The sequence below is a fragment of the Prionailurus viverrinus genome, chromosome A2, assembly GCF_022837055.1.
Source record: "Prionailurus viverrinus isolate Anna chromosome A2, UM_Priviv_1.0, whole genome shotgun sequence".
Taxonomy (NCBI): domain Eukaryota; kingdom Metazoa; phylum Chordata; class Mammalia; order Carnivora; family Felidae; genus Prionailurus; species Prionailurus viverrinus.
In genome coordinates, this window is record NC_062562.1 from 56,036,931 (window position 1) to 56,054,696 (window position 17,766).

General features: G+C 54.9%; 1 protein-coding gene across 1 annotated transcript in view; it reads left to right on the forward strand.

Annotated features, from left to right (window-relative positions):
• IQSEC1 (IQ motif and Sec7 domain ArfGEF 1) overlaps positions 1 to 17,766 on the forward strand; it is a 367,317-nt gene that overhangs the window by 220,865 nt on the left and 128,686 nt on the right. The window lies entirely within an intron of this gene.

Below are 17,766 nucleotides of genomic sequence, written 5' to 3' on the forward strand. Positions count from 1 at the left end.
ATTAGCATGCGAGCAGTTCTGGGAAAGTGTGGGAGCTTTTCTTTTCTCTTCCAGGGGCTTTCTGCAAAGGGGGCGGGCACTGAGGGTCTCACGGCAGCCTCAGAAAGGAAGTCCCTACTCTTGGGCGGGTGCCAGCGACAGAGGCCTGTCCTGCATCTGATTAGCACGGCCACATCTGAGCGGAAGGCCACACCAGGTGGGATGTGCACGCTGTGCAGGTGGCTGAGTCTTCACCCCCCACTTTGGGGAGTTTGTTGTTAGAGCCTTGGGGCACCTGGCGTATTCTGGCTGTTGGTTATTGACTGCTAAGGGCGGGGCACTTTACCTGATCGTTAAACCCTCACCCCTTCTGCAAAAGAGGCATTAAGCCCCCACTTTGAGCAGGTGAGCCGAGGGAGAATGAAGAGCAGGTAGCCAAGTCAGCGGGGCCACAGTATTTGGAACTAAGGTCTCTCTTGTCCCAAGATGATCTCTCCGGAGTGCTCACGGCTTGAGGCCTTGCAGCACACCGGGGTCTTGGAGTGAGAGGGATGACTGAGGCACAGCCCCGGCCCACAGGGGCTCAGCTGGACGAGGGAGGAGTTGTCATGGACAGAGGACCAGGGTGTGGGGGCTCCACAGAGGAGGTGACAGCTGAGCGGGCAGAAAAGTGTCTGGAGAAGCTGGCAGGGCCGAGAAGGAGAAGGTTGGTGTTGTAGGCAGAGGGAAAAGCACGTGGAAAAAAACCCAGAACTTTTCAAAGGGCAGATGTCTTCAGGTGGCAGCAAAAGACCATGGAGCTAGGAGAGGGTATCTAGGATTGGAGTCCGGGACCAGGGGGTGGGCTCTGTGCTGCACACAGTGAGGACCCCATGACGAGTGTAGGGAAGGAGTGACACATTGAGAGTCACCTCTGGGGGTCGCATGCTCTTTGTGAGGGGCATGGCTCAGCCTCCAGGAGGAACTGGTGAGAGACCTCTTGGCCCCTGCCCGCCGTGGGAGGAATAGATATAGAGTTGGGGCTCTTTTCCCAAGCCCCTACTGCAGCCCAGAGACAATTGGGACATGGGCCTCAAGGAGCTCCCAGCCTCCAAGGGGGAAACAGACCCACTAAACAAGCCATGAAAATTAAGGATGGGAGATCGAGGTGGCACAAAGATACTAGGAGCATGAGGGAGGGTATCTGGGAGAAATCAAGGAAGGCTTCCTGCAGGAGGTGGCATATGAGCTGATCGTAGAAGTGGGATTTTTCCAGACAGGGAAGGGCAGAGAGCACAGTTTAAACATAAGGTGGTAGGACCGAGCCTGGCATGGTTCAGAAATGGCCAAAGGAGAGGCTGAAGGGTAGGATACATATAAGGGAATGAGCCTAAAAAGGAAGGCAGAGTAGGTGACCATAATACTGAGACTCACTGAGTACCTGCTACATGTGAGGCCCGGTTCTAAGCCCCGACTCTGCAGCAACCCAATGAAGAGGCGGACACGATTATCCCATTTTCCCGCTGAGGGAAACTGAGGCACAGGAAGGAGAAGTAGTTTGCCCAGAGTCACACGACCTGTCAGTGGGACCATCAGGATTTCACCAGGCAGCCCAGCTGTGGAGGCCACCCACTGCCAGCTGAGGAGTCCCAACTATGCATCCCAGCAAATGAGAAGCTCAGGGCCGGGTCAGTCTTCTTTCTATCAGTGACCATAAATAAAGGTGACACGTCAGTCAGGTAGATACGAACTTGGCTTTATGGTCCGGCCTCATCCCAGCAGAGGGCTCAGAGAGTCCCCTTCCCTGCAAGCCTGCCCCCGTGCAAGATGGGACGCGTGCCAGCCCACCTCTCACTGCCCCTGGAGGGGCTGACGGGGTCAACTCCAGGAAAATGCTTACCACGCCGCGCTTAGTAGGGGCGTGGGAAATGGGGGCTGTCCTTGCCCCAGGAAGGCTTTGCAAATGGAACCACTTGGCTTTTTTCCTGATGCCATATTCCGTTGTTTAAAACAGCGACCCAAAACTTAAGAGTATGAAAAGGATGTTTTGCAGACAATGCATAATTAACCACTTCTAAACACAGGGTGTGCCAGGCTCCCTTGAAGCTGTTAATTATTCTTCATTAGGGATCTTAAATTAATGTAAAATAATCCTGGAGCTCTGCCAGAGGCTGGGGCTGGGGGAGGGGCGGAGCTGCGTATTTCAACCAGAGAATGAAAGAATATTCCTAGGGACTTCTGCATGCCGCCTGGGTGGATGGGGACCCCGCGGACCCTTCAGCTTTGGCCAAGCGGCCATGGTGGGAGGACACAGCCCTCTCCCCAGTCACCAGAGCCCAGCAGAACTCAGGGTACTCGTTCTTATTAATGAAATAGGGGCAGAGAATATAGAGAGTAGTATACCCACCTCCTGCCTTCAGAGACAAATTGTCACCGATGTGGCCCCTGTGGACCTCCCTCAAATCCCATCCCACCCCCGCTCCCCCTGGAGCTAAATCTAAGCATAGCAACACCCCCCCCCCTTTCATCTGTACATTTCCCATGCACATTCTTATAACTTTGTCCACACAAAAGGCTGTTGTACATGTTTTTAAACCCCAGATACATGATGCAATCTGCACCTCGCTTTAAAATTTTTTTTAATCGTAGTAAAGTACACATAACTTAAAATTGACCACCTTAGCCGGGTTTTTTTATTTTTTATTTTTTTTTTAACGTTTATTTGTTTTTGAGACAGAGGGAGACAGAGCATGAACGGGGGAGGGTCAGAGAGAGGGAGACACAGAATCCGAAACAGGCTCCAGGCTCTGAGCTGTCAGCACAGCAGGGCTTGAACTCACGGCCCGCGAGATCATGACCAGGTGCCCCCACCTTAGCCATTTTTAAGTGTCCAGTTCAGTGACATGAAGTACATTCACATTTTGCTGCACACACATCACCACCATCCATCTCCAGGATTCTTTTCATCTTGCAGCCCCTCCCAAAACTCTGTCCCCACTAAACACGAGCCCCCCCGTTCCCTCCTCCCTCAGCCCCTGCAAACCCCATCCTACTTTCTGTCTCTGAATTTGACCACTCCGGGGCCTCATGTACGTGGTATCATACAACGTTTGTCCTTTTGTGACCGGCTTATTTCACTTAGCACAGTATCCTCGAGGTTCATCCACGTTGTAGCGCGTCTCAGAATTTCTTTCCTTTTTAAGGCTGGATAATACTCCACTGTGTGGATTGGCCACACTTTGTCCATTTCTCAGTGGACACTTGGGTTCCTTCCACCTTTTGGCTGCTGTGAGTAATAGGACTATGCAAGTGGGTGTACAGATATCTCTTCAAGATGCGACTCGCTGTTTTCACTCAATGTTTATTGGCGAGATTCATCCATGCTGCTACGTATAATTCTCATTCACTCGTTTTCACTGATGTGTGGTATTCCATTGTACAAATATGCCTTGTGCAATGATCTGTTCTACTGTTTTAAGGTATTCAGGTGGTTTCCTGTGTTTTGATGTTACAGGCAGGGCTATGGTGAACACTCTCGTGCGTAACTCCTTGCTCCCGTTTGCAGAGTTTCTGCAGGGTTTGTAACCAGGGCAGTACGTGAGTGTCTCAAGCCTCACTGAGCTTTGTGAAAGTGCTTTCCGAGGTGGTTTCACAGCGGGCATCCTCACCAGCAGTGGGTGAGAGTCCCCATGTCTCCACATGCTTGCCTTCACTCGGTATTAAAAGCCAAATGCTATTTTTGGTGTCAAAAGGAGAAAAGGAGACAGAGAGGAGAAAGGGAGAGCCGTGTACATGGTGTGGGACGTCCTGAAGGGGAGGGTGAGACACGCGTGACTGGCTGCCTCGATCTGTGTAGTCCCGGGTCCCCCATAGTAAGGAATTTTCCAGAGTAATTGTAACTCTGCATGTTCACTTGCCCCCAGACTGACTCTGTAACCTCACCTATGAGCAGAGTGTGACTGTTTGGTTACAAATGTAGCACCAGGATGGAGCGCCTGGGTGGCTCAGTTAACTGTCCAACTTCAGCTCAGGTCATGATCTCACGGTGTGTGTGTTCGAGTCCCGCATCGGGCTCTGCACTGACAGCGTGGAGCCTGCTTGGGATCTTCTGTCTCTGTCTCTCTCTCTGTCTCTCTCTCTCTGCCCCTCCCCACTCATGCGCTCTCTCTCTCTCTCTCTCTCTTTCACGAAAATAATAAATAAACGTTGAAAAAATTTTTCAACAACAAACAAATGTAGGACTAGTTCAGATGATACCATTTGTCAACTTGTTTCCTGATGGGCAGGTTTCACTGACCACCTCTGTTGGAAATAACCAAAGGCCAGGTGTGCCAAAACCACAGAATGAAGAAACTCACTTTGGAGAGAGCTCCCTAAGCCTTGGCCACAGTGAGTGAACTTAGCGGGCTGACAGCTTCAAGCATGCAGCCCCGGGAACTGGACAGGCAGGACTTCTGGGGCCGCTCAGAGGGCACGGGGTGCCCCCACTGCACACCCAAGTCCCAGGCCTCAGCCCGTGGCTGGTGAGGTTCGGTCTGTTGAGGAGAAACTTGGCAGTGAGCCCCTGGATGCTCTGTGACTTGAGGGGACAGGGCAGGCTCTGCCATCAGGCTGACCGGGAATCTGATCTGGCTGGTCCCTTTGAGAATAATTATTACTATTATTCCTTACTTCCACTGAGCATTTATAGGTGCTAAATGCTTTTCATGCCCTGTCTCCATTCATCCTCCCAACAGCCTTATGACATAGATAACTGTTATTTTCCCCATATGTCTGATGACGAGAGGCTAAGTGCCCTACCTAAGGTGACAGAATGTGGTCAGTCCAACCCAAATGATGGACCCCACGAGGCTGCCCAGCCCCACTCACTCTCTGCGTTGTTTAAAGCCTCTTGCCTCCATGCAACTGTTCCACTAGTTGTGGCTGCCTAGCAAATTACCCCAGAACGTAAGGACTTGAAACAGTGACCGTATTTGTCCTTCCCGTGGGTCTGTTCTTTGGGTGGGCCCTGTTCTACGCCCATCAGACGGCGTTTCTTGAAGACTGGAGGCGGGACTTCTCAGGAGCCCCGCCCACCCACCCACTCACCGGGTCGCTCACCTGGCAGTTGCTGCTGGCTGTTGGCTGAAGCACCCTTACGGCCCCCCCGCATGTGTCCTGGGCTCCTCACACCATGGTGGCTACGCCCCCAGAGTTAGCTTTCCTAGAGAGAGCCACGTAGGAGATGTGTCACCTTTCATGACCTCAGAAGGCATGCGGCATCACTTCCGTTGCGGTCCGTTCCCTGGGGCATCACAGAGTCCTTCCCACAGCCAAGTGGGGGTGCGACTTACGCCCCATGTCCTGACCAGGAGTTGCAAGGTCTGGCCCAGCTATGGGGCCATCCTGGGAGGTAGTGTTGGCCCCGGTGACCGTCCAAGATACTTCTGTCCTGAGCCGAAACGGGCTTAGGAAGAACACCTGGGACGCAGTTGGCGCTTGACACATCACAGATCTTCTTTTTAGTAATGAAGTAAGTTTGAAGAATGTGTCGTTATTATTCGAGAGGGGGAGTGATCACGTCAGCTGGGAAAAGCTGGGCAGGTTCTTGTGCAGCTGAGACAGGTCTTGACGGACAAGGAGGATTTTCCCATTGCCACGGGGTGGTCAGTGCCCGTGGCAGACAGGTGTGGAAAGGATGTGAGCGAGGTGGTGCGTGAGCATTGGATCCGCTGGTCTCCGGTGGCGAGCCACAGAAATCGCCCGTGGCCAACCCGTGGGAGCTCGGTGCCACTCCCGGGGGGGTTGAGAGGATCAGAGGAAGCTGGGGGAGTGAGCTGGGCCCCCGAGCAGGACTGCTGTGCCCCCTGGAGAGCCGCCCAGCTGTGAAGAAGGCTGCCTGCATCCATGGAGCCCACAGCCATGTGTCTCCACTCAGGGAGTAAAGTCTGGGGCACGAGTCTGATGGGTCCAGCGCGGGCCATTTCCTGCCCCTCACTGTGCTGAGGCTGGGGGGAGTATCTGTAGGAAGGAGCCTCCAGGGACCCCTTGGCCCCCACCCCCACCAGCACTACACTCTGCGTGGGAGAGGTCGGGCCCTGGGCTATACGGGAGGGCTGTTAGGAAGGAGTTGTGGGGTCCAAAATGGCCCGTGTTCCCCGTGAGTGTGGCCTCCCCGTTCAGGCACTGCTGGACCAGAGCGAGGCATGGTGACGTATACACCAGAGGCTCGGTGTCACCAAATTGTCAGGGGCCTGGAGAAGCTGGGCTTCAGCGGAATAGTCAGGGAAGGCTTGAGGATCCGGGAGCCAGAGCTGAACCTAGCTCAAGTTCAGAGAGACTGGGATGAGGCCGCCTGCCTCCATCCACCTGTCCTTGCCAGGTGCATCTAGAGGGCGCTGGAAGCAAGCTTCAGGGCTCCAGTCTTTCACACTTGAGGTCTCCTGGCAGCCTTGTGTCTTAGCAAGATCCCTCTGGTGGCCGGAGGGCGGGGGAGAAAATACTGGCTCTCCCCAACAACCACTTTTGTCTCAGCAATTGCTGGACTTTGCACGTGAGATTATCCAGACTGAGTGATTGCACCTCAGCCCTGTCTTGGCAGCCATTGGATGGATGGGTCAGCCTGCCTGGGGAAGGGCATGCCAACATGAGGGGCCCCAGATGCCCAGGCAACTCACAGAAGGAAAGAGCTGGGCCCCAAAGCTTATAAGCTGGGTCCCTTCTCCAGTCAGGGCCTGTTATGGGGTCAGTTGTGCCCCCCACCCTGAGTTTATATGTTGAAGTCCTAACCCCAGTAACTCAGAATGGGAATGCATTGGAGATACAGTCTTTAAAAGGGCCATTAAGTTAAAATGAAATCATTAAGATGGCCCTCATCCAATATTACTTGTGTCCTTTTAAGAAGATATTAGGGCAGGGGTGCCTGGCTGGCTCATTTGGAGGAGGGTGCAATTCTTAATCTCAGGGTTGTGAGTTTGAGCCCCATGTGTAGAGATTACTTAAATAAATAAAACTTAAAAAAAAAAAAAAAGAAGGGGTGCCTGGGTGGCTCGGTTGGTTGAGCATCTGACTTCAGCTCCAGTCATGATTTCACAGTTCATGGGTTCGAGCCCCCATCGGGTTCTGTGCTGACAGCTCAGAGCCTGGAGCCTGCTTGGGATTCTGTGTCTCCCTCTCGCTCTGCCCCTCCCCTGCTCATACTCGCTCTCTCTCTCTCTGTCTCAAAAATAAATAAACATTAAAAAGAAATAGATTAGGGCACAGACATGCACAGAGGGAAGACCATATCTGATGATTAACTTTGTGTGTCACCTCGACAGGGTGAGGGCTGTCCACATCTTTGGCTAAACATCCTTCTGAATGTATCTGTGACAGTGTTTCTGGATGAGATGAACATTTGAATCAATAGACTGAGCAAAGCAGATTGCCCTCGCCAACGTGGGTGGGCCTCGTCCAATCAGTTGAAGGCCTGAGTAGAGCACAAACTCCCCCTGCCTGCCTGCCCTTGAGCCCTGCCTCTAGACTCCCGCCAACACCTCGGCTCTTCCTGGGACCCGAGCCTCCCAGCATTTGGACTGAAACTCGCCATCAGCGTTCTGGGTCTCCAGCTTGCCAGCCGCCGACCTTGGGACTTGCCGGCCTTCCTAATCGTTTATGATAAATAAATGTGTGCATGTATGTGTGTGTGTACACAGACACGTACATCCCGTTGGTTCTCTTCCTCTGGACGACCCTGAATGATTCACGGCGTGAGGACACAGGGAGAAGAGGCCATCTATCCACCAAGGAGAGAGGCCTCGGAGGAAACCAACCCAACCCTGGGGACACCTAGATCTCAGACCTCTAGCCTCCAGAACAGCAAAAAAAAAAATCATTTCTGTTGTTTAAGCTCTCTAGTCCGTGATACTTTGTTATAGCGAACGTCTCTGTTTTCATCTGTGAAGTGGACCCAAGGGTCCCTCCCCAGGCTTACCATGAGACTGTCACGCACAATGGGGTGAGGCCAGTGAGGCCCTCCCCGCGGGCACAGGGTGGAAGCAGGCACCAGACAACCCTCAGCAATCAAGCAAATCAAATGTCAAAATCGTACCCAAAGACGGGCTGCTGTTTGATTTACGGTGCTGCATCACTGGGCCACGGGAATGGTCATTTCTACAGGGGCTGCAGCCCGGTGTCCCCCGCAGGCCAGGTTTGTGAGGGTTGGCAGTGATGTGCAAATAGACAGAGAACCCTGAGGCTGTGTATGTGTGCTTTTATTATTATTATTATTATTATTTTAAAGCCTTATCAACCTTTTCACTTTGTTCAAGATATAGCATGTTCTTTGGGTAAGTGTATGTATGGGTGCACATTTTTCCCTTCACAGGGGGCTCTGATGTGGCTCTGCCCTGTGCTGTAGCTGGCCCTGAGCCAGCTGTCCACATGCTGCGTTGTCCACTTTAAAGGGTCAGGCAGGGTGTTCTCCTCGGAAGGCCATCCCGAGACTGCGTTTCCCTCTGGATATGTGTAAAGGAGGCTTAAGAATGAGGGATTGGAGGGGCGCCTGGGTGGCTTAGTCAGTTGAGTGTCTGACTTTAGCTCAAGTCATGATCTCACAGTTCATGGGTTCCAACCCCACATCGGGCTCACTGCTGCCAGCGTGGAGACTGCTCTGGATCCTCTGTCCCCCTCTCTCTCTGCCCCTGCCCTGCTCATGCTCTCCCTTTCAAAAATAAATAAACATTAAAAAAAAAAAAGAATTAGGGATTGTTTCTCCATAGAGGACATCGTTAGGTCAGTTGGCAACTCTGAATAAGATTCGAGGGTTAGATAATAGTATTGAATCAATGTTGATGTCCTGACTTTGAAAACCGTACTGTGATTGTGTCAGAGAATGTCCTTGTTTTAGGGCAGACACTCTGGAGTAGCGGGGGCTTGAGGTGGGCAACTTACTCAAAGAATTCTGGGGAAAAAAAAGTATGTGTGTGTGAGTGGGTGTGGGTGTGCTTGTAAGTGTGGAAGTGTGGGGCAGGGGGGGAGGGGAAGAAAGAAAGACAATATGATAAAGCAAATTGGGTACAGTGTGAACGTGTGGGGAATCTGGGTGAAGGATACAAAGGGTTCTTTGTACTCTTCCCCCAACTTTCCTGTGAAAGGCTGAAATTAACTCAAGATACTTTTAAAAATAGTGTCAGGGGTGACTGGGAGCTAGTTCACTGCTCACGCTCTCCTTCTGCAGCCTCCTGACCCCAGATTTCTCCTCTGCCTCCTTCCTAGACCTTCGGGTCTCAGCTGGAATGCCACCTCCTCGGAGAGGGCCTCCCTGATCACCTTGTCTGGCACAGCACCACCCTGTCCTACTTGTCATTTTTCACGTCCACCAGTTTTGTTTGATCCCCCTCACCAGCATCAGAAATTATCGTGCCATTTGCCTAACGGTTGTCTCTTCTGCCCCCTCCCTCCAAATGCCAGCTCTATGGAACTCTGTCTTGTCCCTGCCCCGCGCCCCCCTCCATCCTCTGTGCCTGGCACACAGTAGGGCTGCAGGTCAAAAAACCCCGAGTCTTGTCCTTCCTGGTTTCCCCCTCAGACTTGCCAAGTGACCTTGGGCAGTGTCCCACCCGACTCTGGCCTTCCATTTCTTCATCTTGACCCCAGCTCTAAAGCTTTTGGACTGTGTGGTGCAGAAAGCCGCAGGCTGCTGCACCATCTCAGTGTCCCCCAGCTGAGATCCTCTCTGCTGCCGGGATTGCCGGGCCCCTCACTGCTCTGTCCCCGAAGGAGGAAAGAGCAGAAGAAAATGTGTTTCGTGCACCTGACCTGTCAGGACACTGTCCCCAGACAGTGGGCCCACAAGGAGAGTGGGTTCACTTCTCTCTCCTGGCTTCTTCAGAACAAAGACGGGGCAGATTTTAAGCCCAGCGCCTTCGGCAGGAAACAGTATCTGCCTGAAATTGAATAACATTGTCTTGTTTTCATGGTAACCTCTACTTCAGCAAGTGATATGAGTTTTCCATTTGGGGGAGTGATATAAAGTTTCCTTTTAAAATAAATGTATTCAGTAGTGAAAGCCAGTTAGTTTGGTTTTCTCGTGCATTGTTTTTAAACTTTTTTTTTTAACGTTTATTTATTTTTGAGAGAGGCAGACAGAATGTGAGTGGGTTAGGGGCAGAGAGAGAGGGAGACATAGACTCCAAAGCAGGCTTCAGGCTCTGAGCTGTCAGCACAGAGCCCGACGCCAGGCTTGAACCCACAGACCACGAGATCATGACCTGAGCATAATTCATTCATGCATTAAATGAACTATCAGCATGTCCACAGAGAGAGTCTGCAGCATAAGGGTGGGGTGACAGTGGAGCTGGGAACTGTCTGTGAACAGAGGAAGGAAACGGAGGGGACTCAGCCAGGGGGCTGACCCGGACAGGGTAGGGCTGCGGTATTGGGAACAGCCCTAAGGCAGCTGATGAAAAAGGAGGCAGGGAAGCTGATGAAAAAGGAGGTGGGGTCCTGGCCCAGGGTGGTGCAGTCCTCATCAGTTCTCTTTGAAGGAGCTTCGTGTGTGGGCACAGTCAGTCAAGGGGAGATTTCCTGTTTGGAGTCTCTTGACCTGCATGCCAAGATCCAGGAAGCTAGGAGCCAGGGGCCACAGGCATTAGGCCTTTCAGCACATGATGGGCATCCAAGGGAACAGCTTTTCTCCTTTGCCCGAGGAGGAGCTAGGGGCTGGGCCCAGCCAGCAGCAAGTGGGATTTAGGTTAGGCATAGAGGAGGACTTCCATACTGGAGGAGGAAAGTTTTGTTGCCTGGTGGCTATAATGTGTGTTTTGGAGCAAAAGTGCTTGGGCCCAAATCCTTGCTCTGCCATTTCCTATTTGTGTAACCCCGGGCATGCTGGTCAGCCTCTCGGTGCCTTAGTTTCTCCACTCTATAGACGAGGTAATAACGGTACCTACCTCAAGGAGGGGCTTAAGGATTCAGTGAGGTAATCACATGTAGGGCACTGGCTACAGTAAGCACTCGATAACTGCCAGTGTTATTGTTATTAGATGACAGTGAGATGTCTCTCCCTGGAGGTTTTGGTGGTTGTCACACCCAGCGACTTGAGAGACCAGAAGCTCCAGAGAGCATTGCTTTCCGTTCATGATCCTTCGTGAACTTCTCAAAGCACGATCACACAGCATCGGCTCCTTGGATGCACTTGCTATTCACAAAACACCCCCGAGGCAGGTTTTGTTCTGTCCCCGTTTTGCAGATGAAGACACTGTGGCATTGGGGGCCGGGCGGGTATCAGGAATGGTCTATAAAGACCCCCCGGCCAGTGCAACTCAGTGGTGTGGAGAGGATACAGGTCTTAGTCAGGACCCCTGTTCAGCGTCCCAGATCTTCTGCTCCCCGGCTGTGTGATCTTAAGTAAGTCACTTAACCCCTCCGTGACTCCGTTTCTCCATCTCCAACATTAGGGAATGGGAGTTGGACCTCCATTGTTTCAACTGTCTGATTTCCCTACGTGGCAGATCAGGGCACCAACCCTGAAGGCCCCGGTACTATCTGCCTTCGCCAGGGCCCAGAGAGAACAGAGTCAGAAGTCCCAGAAGAGAGAAGCCAGGAGGACCGGCTGTCGGTGTGACTGATGGCTGATGTCAGACCCCGCCCCTTGGGGCTCCACCTGTCCCACAGCCAGGCTGCCTGCAGCGGTATCCAGTCCTAGCCCTGAGGTCTGGCTCTGCCCAGATCCCAGCGGGCATCCACCATACCAGGCACGTCCCTGGAACAGTCTCCCCCCACCCACCCCGACACTTAGGAGCTTCCCAGGGTCCTGGCTTTCCCTCCACTGGCAAAACTCGATAAGCTCGTGGTGCCGTCTTTGTACTTCCTGTCCCCACCCAGTCTCAGGGGCAGGTGACACACAGAGGCTGGATGGTGAGCAGGTCCTGGCCCCAGACCTCACCCTAGGCAGGCCGCGTCCTTTCTCTGGGCCTCAGTTTCCTCACTTACATTGTTACAAAATAAAAAGGCAGACAGATCAACTGAAAGAGCTATCCCTTCATTCAGCACATACTCTTTTATGAACTCCTTCTCGGGGCCAAATTGTCTGCCAGGGCCTGAGACACTGATGAGCAAATCCCATGTCCACCCTCGGGTCACTCCCAGTCTGGCTTTTTCCCTGGCGTCAGGGCTGTGAGGAGCCACAGGCACCTCTGGAGCTGGACCAGTCATGGCAGCTTCCGGTAGGACATGGCAGCTCAGAGCGCCTTGGCGGGTGAGAAGGGACTCTTGAGAGTTCAAGACGCGGTGACCCACGAGCCAGACACCCACAAATGGACTTTATTTGGCCTGCATGGAATTAGCCCTAACAGGGCATTTTAAGTTTGACTTTATTGCAGACGTGTAAAAACCGAGAGCTTTCAGGGAAAAATCTGGATTTCTGACTTCTGAGAAAACAGAGCCCTCATTCCTACAGAGCAACAGTTGTCTGTTTAGACTGCGTGGTTCCCACCCCTCCGTCCCACCTGACCATCCTCCCCACCTCTTCCCACAAGCCGTCTCCATGTCCCCATCGCCGTCCGTGGAACCTCCAATAGCCCAGTTGCTCAGGCCAGAAACCCAGGCATCATCTCTGGCTGGACTTTCCGCCTCACCCCTTATTGTATCCATCAGCAATCCCTACTGGCTCTCTGCTTTGAGAACATTTCAGTTACTTGTCCCCACCATCTGGGCCACCCCCCGGGTCCAGGCACCAGCTGCTCCCTGATCCTTGCTTCTGCCATTGCCCCCCAGAGTCTCCCGTCTGCACCACAAGCCAAGTGAGACCCTGCACACCCAGTCGAGGGCCTGGGACACAATGTGCCTCATGCTCCCCAAGGTGGGTGGGGCAAAGCTCTTTCTCTGGCTTCTTCCTCAACACCTGACCTGAGTCGGTGGCCTGCTCTCCCTGCACCCTCAGCCATTAGTGGCCTCCTGGGCCTGAGACAAGGTGGCAGGAGTCAGGTCGGCCAGATGCCCAGGGGCTTGGGAGCCCAGCAATGATCACCTGTGAGCCAAGGCTCTTAACCACCTTGGGCCTCCATTTTCCCATCTGAAAAATAGGGGCATCCCTGTGCATCCTCTTCGTAAGACAAACACCACTTAAGAGGCAGGAAGGTTAAGGGTTTCAACATTCAGCCAACTTGGCACGCGTCGAGTGCCTGCCTCACGCCTGGCCCTGCTCTGGGCACCACGGGAAGTCTCTCAATATACATGATGGGTGATTCATTTTGCTTTCAGCTTGAGGCAGGAGAAAGAGCTCTGGCTTCGGAGTTGGTTGGGTGGAGCTGGGCTTAGAGGTTACTCTGGACAAGGCATCTGAACCTCGGTGTGTTAATTTGTAAAAGAGGCAGATGATAATGAGTGCCATCACTCAGGGTGTGGGGAGGTGTGCAAAGAGCTAAGCTCTGTGGGTATTTGCCCCGCCTCCCACGGGCTCCCAGAGCAGGGAGGGAAAGGGAGGCAGACACAGGCGATGTCCATGCAAGGTAAAGACTGGCTGTAACCCAGGCTCAGGGACTGGAGAGGATGTGGGGCGGAAGAGGCGGGAGCCCCGGAAGGCTTATCGGGTTCATTTATGTGCTTCGTGCTGGTTGTTCCTCCCACACCAGACATCAGCCCTGCTTGGCTTCATGGTCTTCCTCGCCGGGTCCTCGAGTGGCATCCCGCACAATGAGGCAGTCAAGACGTGCTGACTGGATGAAGGAACACCTAGAGGTGATGGCCTTGGAAGGGGCACTTTCCAACGTATATGGAGGGTTCACCAGAAGTGTGTGCGTGCAATGCCGGCCACAGTGGGGCCGCGTGAGTGGTGGGGAGGCCTTACAACCCAGGCCCTGAGGGTGGGGAGAGAGAGTAGTTACGTGCAGCAGGGGAAAGAGAGAGAGAGAGAGAGAGCTGTGTGGAAAGGGCCACCTGCCAGGCACTGTGGCCGTAGAGGGGCAGTGAGTGCCCTGACCACACCCCCGCTCCTCTGCCTCCTGCCCTCCTGCCAGGGTCTCCCACTGGCCACAGCCAACAGGTAACAGAGGGCATGGGAGCCTGGTGATTCAATCCATGGGCCCAGAGCAAAGGTAGACAGTCTCGTCTGCAGGGCATTTGGAGCAGAGCGGGCCCAGGTATGCAGAGCTCCTGTCCAGAGTGGGTAGGCTTGGAGCCAGGAGGGCTGGGGTGTGGCTGGGCCACTTGTGGGGATCAGCAAGTTCCATGTGGGTGGCAGATGGCAAGGGGTCTTGCCTGCCCAGCTGTGGTTTGGCCAGGAGGAGGCCACGGCCAGCGGCAGGGAGGATGTCGGGTGTTAGAAGGAACCTGATGATGGACAGTGGGAGGCGGGCCGAAGGCAGGCAGAGCACTGGGGAGGCTGCACGGAGATCCAGAGAGCGGGGAGGGGGCCGACGTCTGGCCTCATAAACCCCACCATCATGTCAAGCCCGGTGCTCGGGAGTGGGGCACAGTGTGACCGTTTTGTGGAGGAGACAGGCAGACGGGGAGCGATAGCCTGCCTTTTAAGTCAGAGGCAAAATCTGGGGCGCTTTAGAGCCCTGAGCCCACAGGCCCTGCTCACAGATAAGTAGAAGGGGCAAACCCAGCTGGGGCTGGAGGCTAGACCCTCCCTTGGCCTGCAGAGGAGGGGTGCACCCCACTCCCCAGCCCCCATCTCCCTGAACAGTGTCTCCACCCACTGCCCTCCCCACTGGTGCGGTTGGGTCCCTCCAGTGAGCACAGGCCCTGAGCCGTGTCCTGCCCTCACAGGCCAAGTTCACCATGGCATCGGCATCTCCCAGGGAACAAATGTATCCTTTTCTTTGCCTGGGCGGCAGTGACTTCATCCCCAGTGGGCCGTGTGAGTCACTGCACCGAGGGTGGAGGGCTGGCCAGCTCTCCGCAGAGCCGGGCTTTGGCCGTGTGGCTGGGGAGAGGGAGTAGCTGAGGGTGTGAACGTTTCCATGCAGACCTACCTCACTTCTCACTCTTCCTGCTGTGGCCCCCTGGGTCCCACCGGGGAGGGAAGGGCGACGTCACCAGGCACCTAACACAAGCCCAGCAGTGCCAGGGGCTTTTGAAATGACCATTGATAGGAAGATGCCCCTGAGAGGCTGAGTCTCACACCCAGGGCCACACAGTCCTTTTTTTCCTCCCCACAGCCTGGAGGGTAGGGATGCTTATTCCCACTTGGCAGAGGAACACTGAGACTCAGAGCGATGAGATGACCGGTGTTAGGGACGAGGGAGTCAGAGGTGAATAAGGAGCCCGCCCCCGTTCTCAGGGACAGGCCACCCTCAGTGATGAGGACAGACGGAGTGTATGGTAAGGGCACGTTCAGGAAAGCTCAAAGCACTTGGAGCCTCGCGTTCCTCACCTTTAAAATGGGGATAATGACAGCCACCCCTCAGGGCTGTTGAGAGGACATGTTAAGAGCGACCATCACGACCATGACCATCACGAAGGGAGGCAGCACACCCCCAGGCCACCCCCGCTGCCACCCCACTGTTTGACAACGGCGCCATCAGCACCCTGCGAAGTCAGGGACAAGGTGTGGAGACTGCCCGTGCCTTCTGAAAGCAGATCCTCGAGGGCCACCCGCAAGGGAATGTGGGAGATGGCTCAGGGCTTGGCCCCTGCTGGGTGGCCGCGCCCTCAGCGCTTCCCTGAAGCTGACCTAACCCTCCATCGGCTCCCCCCTCCCTCCCCATCAAGCCGAGGCAGCAGTCTTCTGAGAAGCAGGCGATGCCCTGGCAGCTGGGGAAAGCCGCACCCATCCTTTCCCGGTGCCTTAGTTTCCCCATGTGTAAAGTGGGGGCGAGAAGCCCGAGGGCGATGCTGTTGGAGAGGTGGACACAGGTGGATGCAGCCAAGGGGAAGAACACGGAAGTGAGGCCTGGGCCCTCCAGGCGCTTTGGTGGCAGCGGTGTGTTCCAGGACACGGGGACTTGGAAGGGGCCCCCCACAAGGGCCTCGGCCTCCTGTCTGAAAATGACACCTCTCTCTGAGATCACCTCCAGGGCCCAAAGTGCCACTTTGCCCCTCTCCGGGTGGACAGGTACCTGCCATGACCGGTGTCCCCCACAGAGCAGGCATGGGAGGTGCACGTGACAAATACTCCTCCCCTCTGAGTGATGAGTGGCTCTGATGCTAAGCCCAGGCCTGGCAGGGGGGCAGTGGTGGGGGGGGGGTGGGAGGTCTGCCCCAGACAGAGCCTGAGCCATAGGGCCCAAGAGACATGGGAACCCAGAGTCTGGGGGGCATGGGGCAGAAAGTGAGAAGGGTCAGGTTTGCCAGGCATGTGACAGGCCATGGGTGGAATCCTGGGGGACCAGGTGAGAGGCAACGGGCTGGTAGGGAGGCTGAGACGACGGTTCCGGAAGATGCCTCTGGAAGAGAAGGGGGTCTCTGCCATCACCTATCATACCTCTTCACCTTGTGGGGATAAGGGGCCAGCCGGGGCCATAAGGGGAGTGAGTGAGGGGACAGACGGAAGGGAGAAGAGAGGACAGACGGGCGGATGATTGGAAAGGAAGAGGTTAAGGGCTGGGGGGATGCGCATGGATGTCTGAGTGGGTGAGTGAGTCCGTGGATGGTGTGAATATAGTGGTGGCCGGTGGAGATATGTAAACAGGCTGCCTCCACCCACAATAGATGTTGACAAAACTTTCACCAGCAGCACAGACCAGACAAACTCTTGAATGGAGGTCTTATGCTGTGTGCCTCACGGAAGTGAGGCTCTGCCCCAGGGAGAATTTCCTTAGGTCAGCAGAGGCTCATGATGCAATGGCAGCCTTGAGAGGTAATGAGCTTCCCATCACTCGGGGTGTTCAAACCGAGGCTGGGCAGCCAGTTCCCCAGGGTGCCGTGGAGGAGCTCCTAAGGCAGGCACTGAGCTGCTGCGGTAGCTTCTGGCGATGAGGAAAGAGAATTGGGGTTCCTGAGCTCCCCCGGGGAGGCCACAACCTTTGTAGAAGCCCGTCTTGCTTTCGGATGGAAAGTTCTTTCCGGGCTTGGGGGACAGACAAGCGTGCAGCTGCTGGTCTTCGCTGTGGGAATCAGGCTGGAATCCGAGACATCCCGCCCAGGCCAGGGCAAGGGGCCCGGGGACAGAGCAAGGCTTCGACCTGGAGACTCAGGCTCAGGCCCACCTCTGAGCCTCAGTTTCCTTCTAGGTGGAATGGGGACGCTGGTTGCTATGCCTGATGCCCAGGGCCTTGCAGGGTGCTGAGATCTGGACCCACCTGACCCTGGGGGACTTCCTGGGGGCTGTGGGTGGATAGAAGTAGGTTCTGTGAATGCAGACCTTGAACTGTGAGTCATTGTCCCTGGGGGCTCTGCCTGGGAAACCCCAGCTGCCTGCCCTGGGCTAGGCCTAGGAACAGCTGGTAGGGGGTGGAGAGCAGGGGCGGGGGCTCCAGCTGGGACCCCGGTCTGGAAATGCCCCAGACCCAGCTCGGGCCCAGGCCCCACGGCTGCTCAGAGGGGCCGAAGCCCTCCAGCCCACCCCCACCCAGAAGAGCTGGCGTGCGCTCGCTGCTCCCAGAACCAGACCGCCAGGGCACAGATCCCACATTCACTGCTTCTTAGGGCTGTGACCTGGGGTTAGTGACTTCCCCCATCTGTGCCTCAGTTGCCTCACATGGGAAATGGAGCTGATGATAAAATCATAAGGCCGTTGGGAGAACTGGACGTGTTGGTTCTGGACCCGTGGAGAGCTGACACCACTGCCCAGGGCTCCCTGAGCCCGAGGTGGTCAGGGAGGAATGAAGGTCACAGGGGCCAGCCACACACAGCATCATCCGTCACACGGCGAGGAAGTGGTCTGGCCAAGCCTGGGAACTT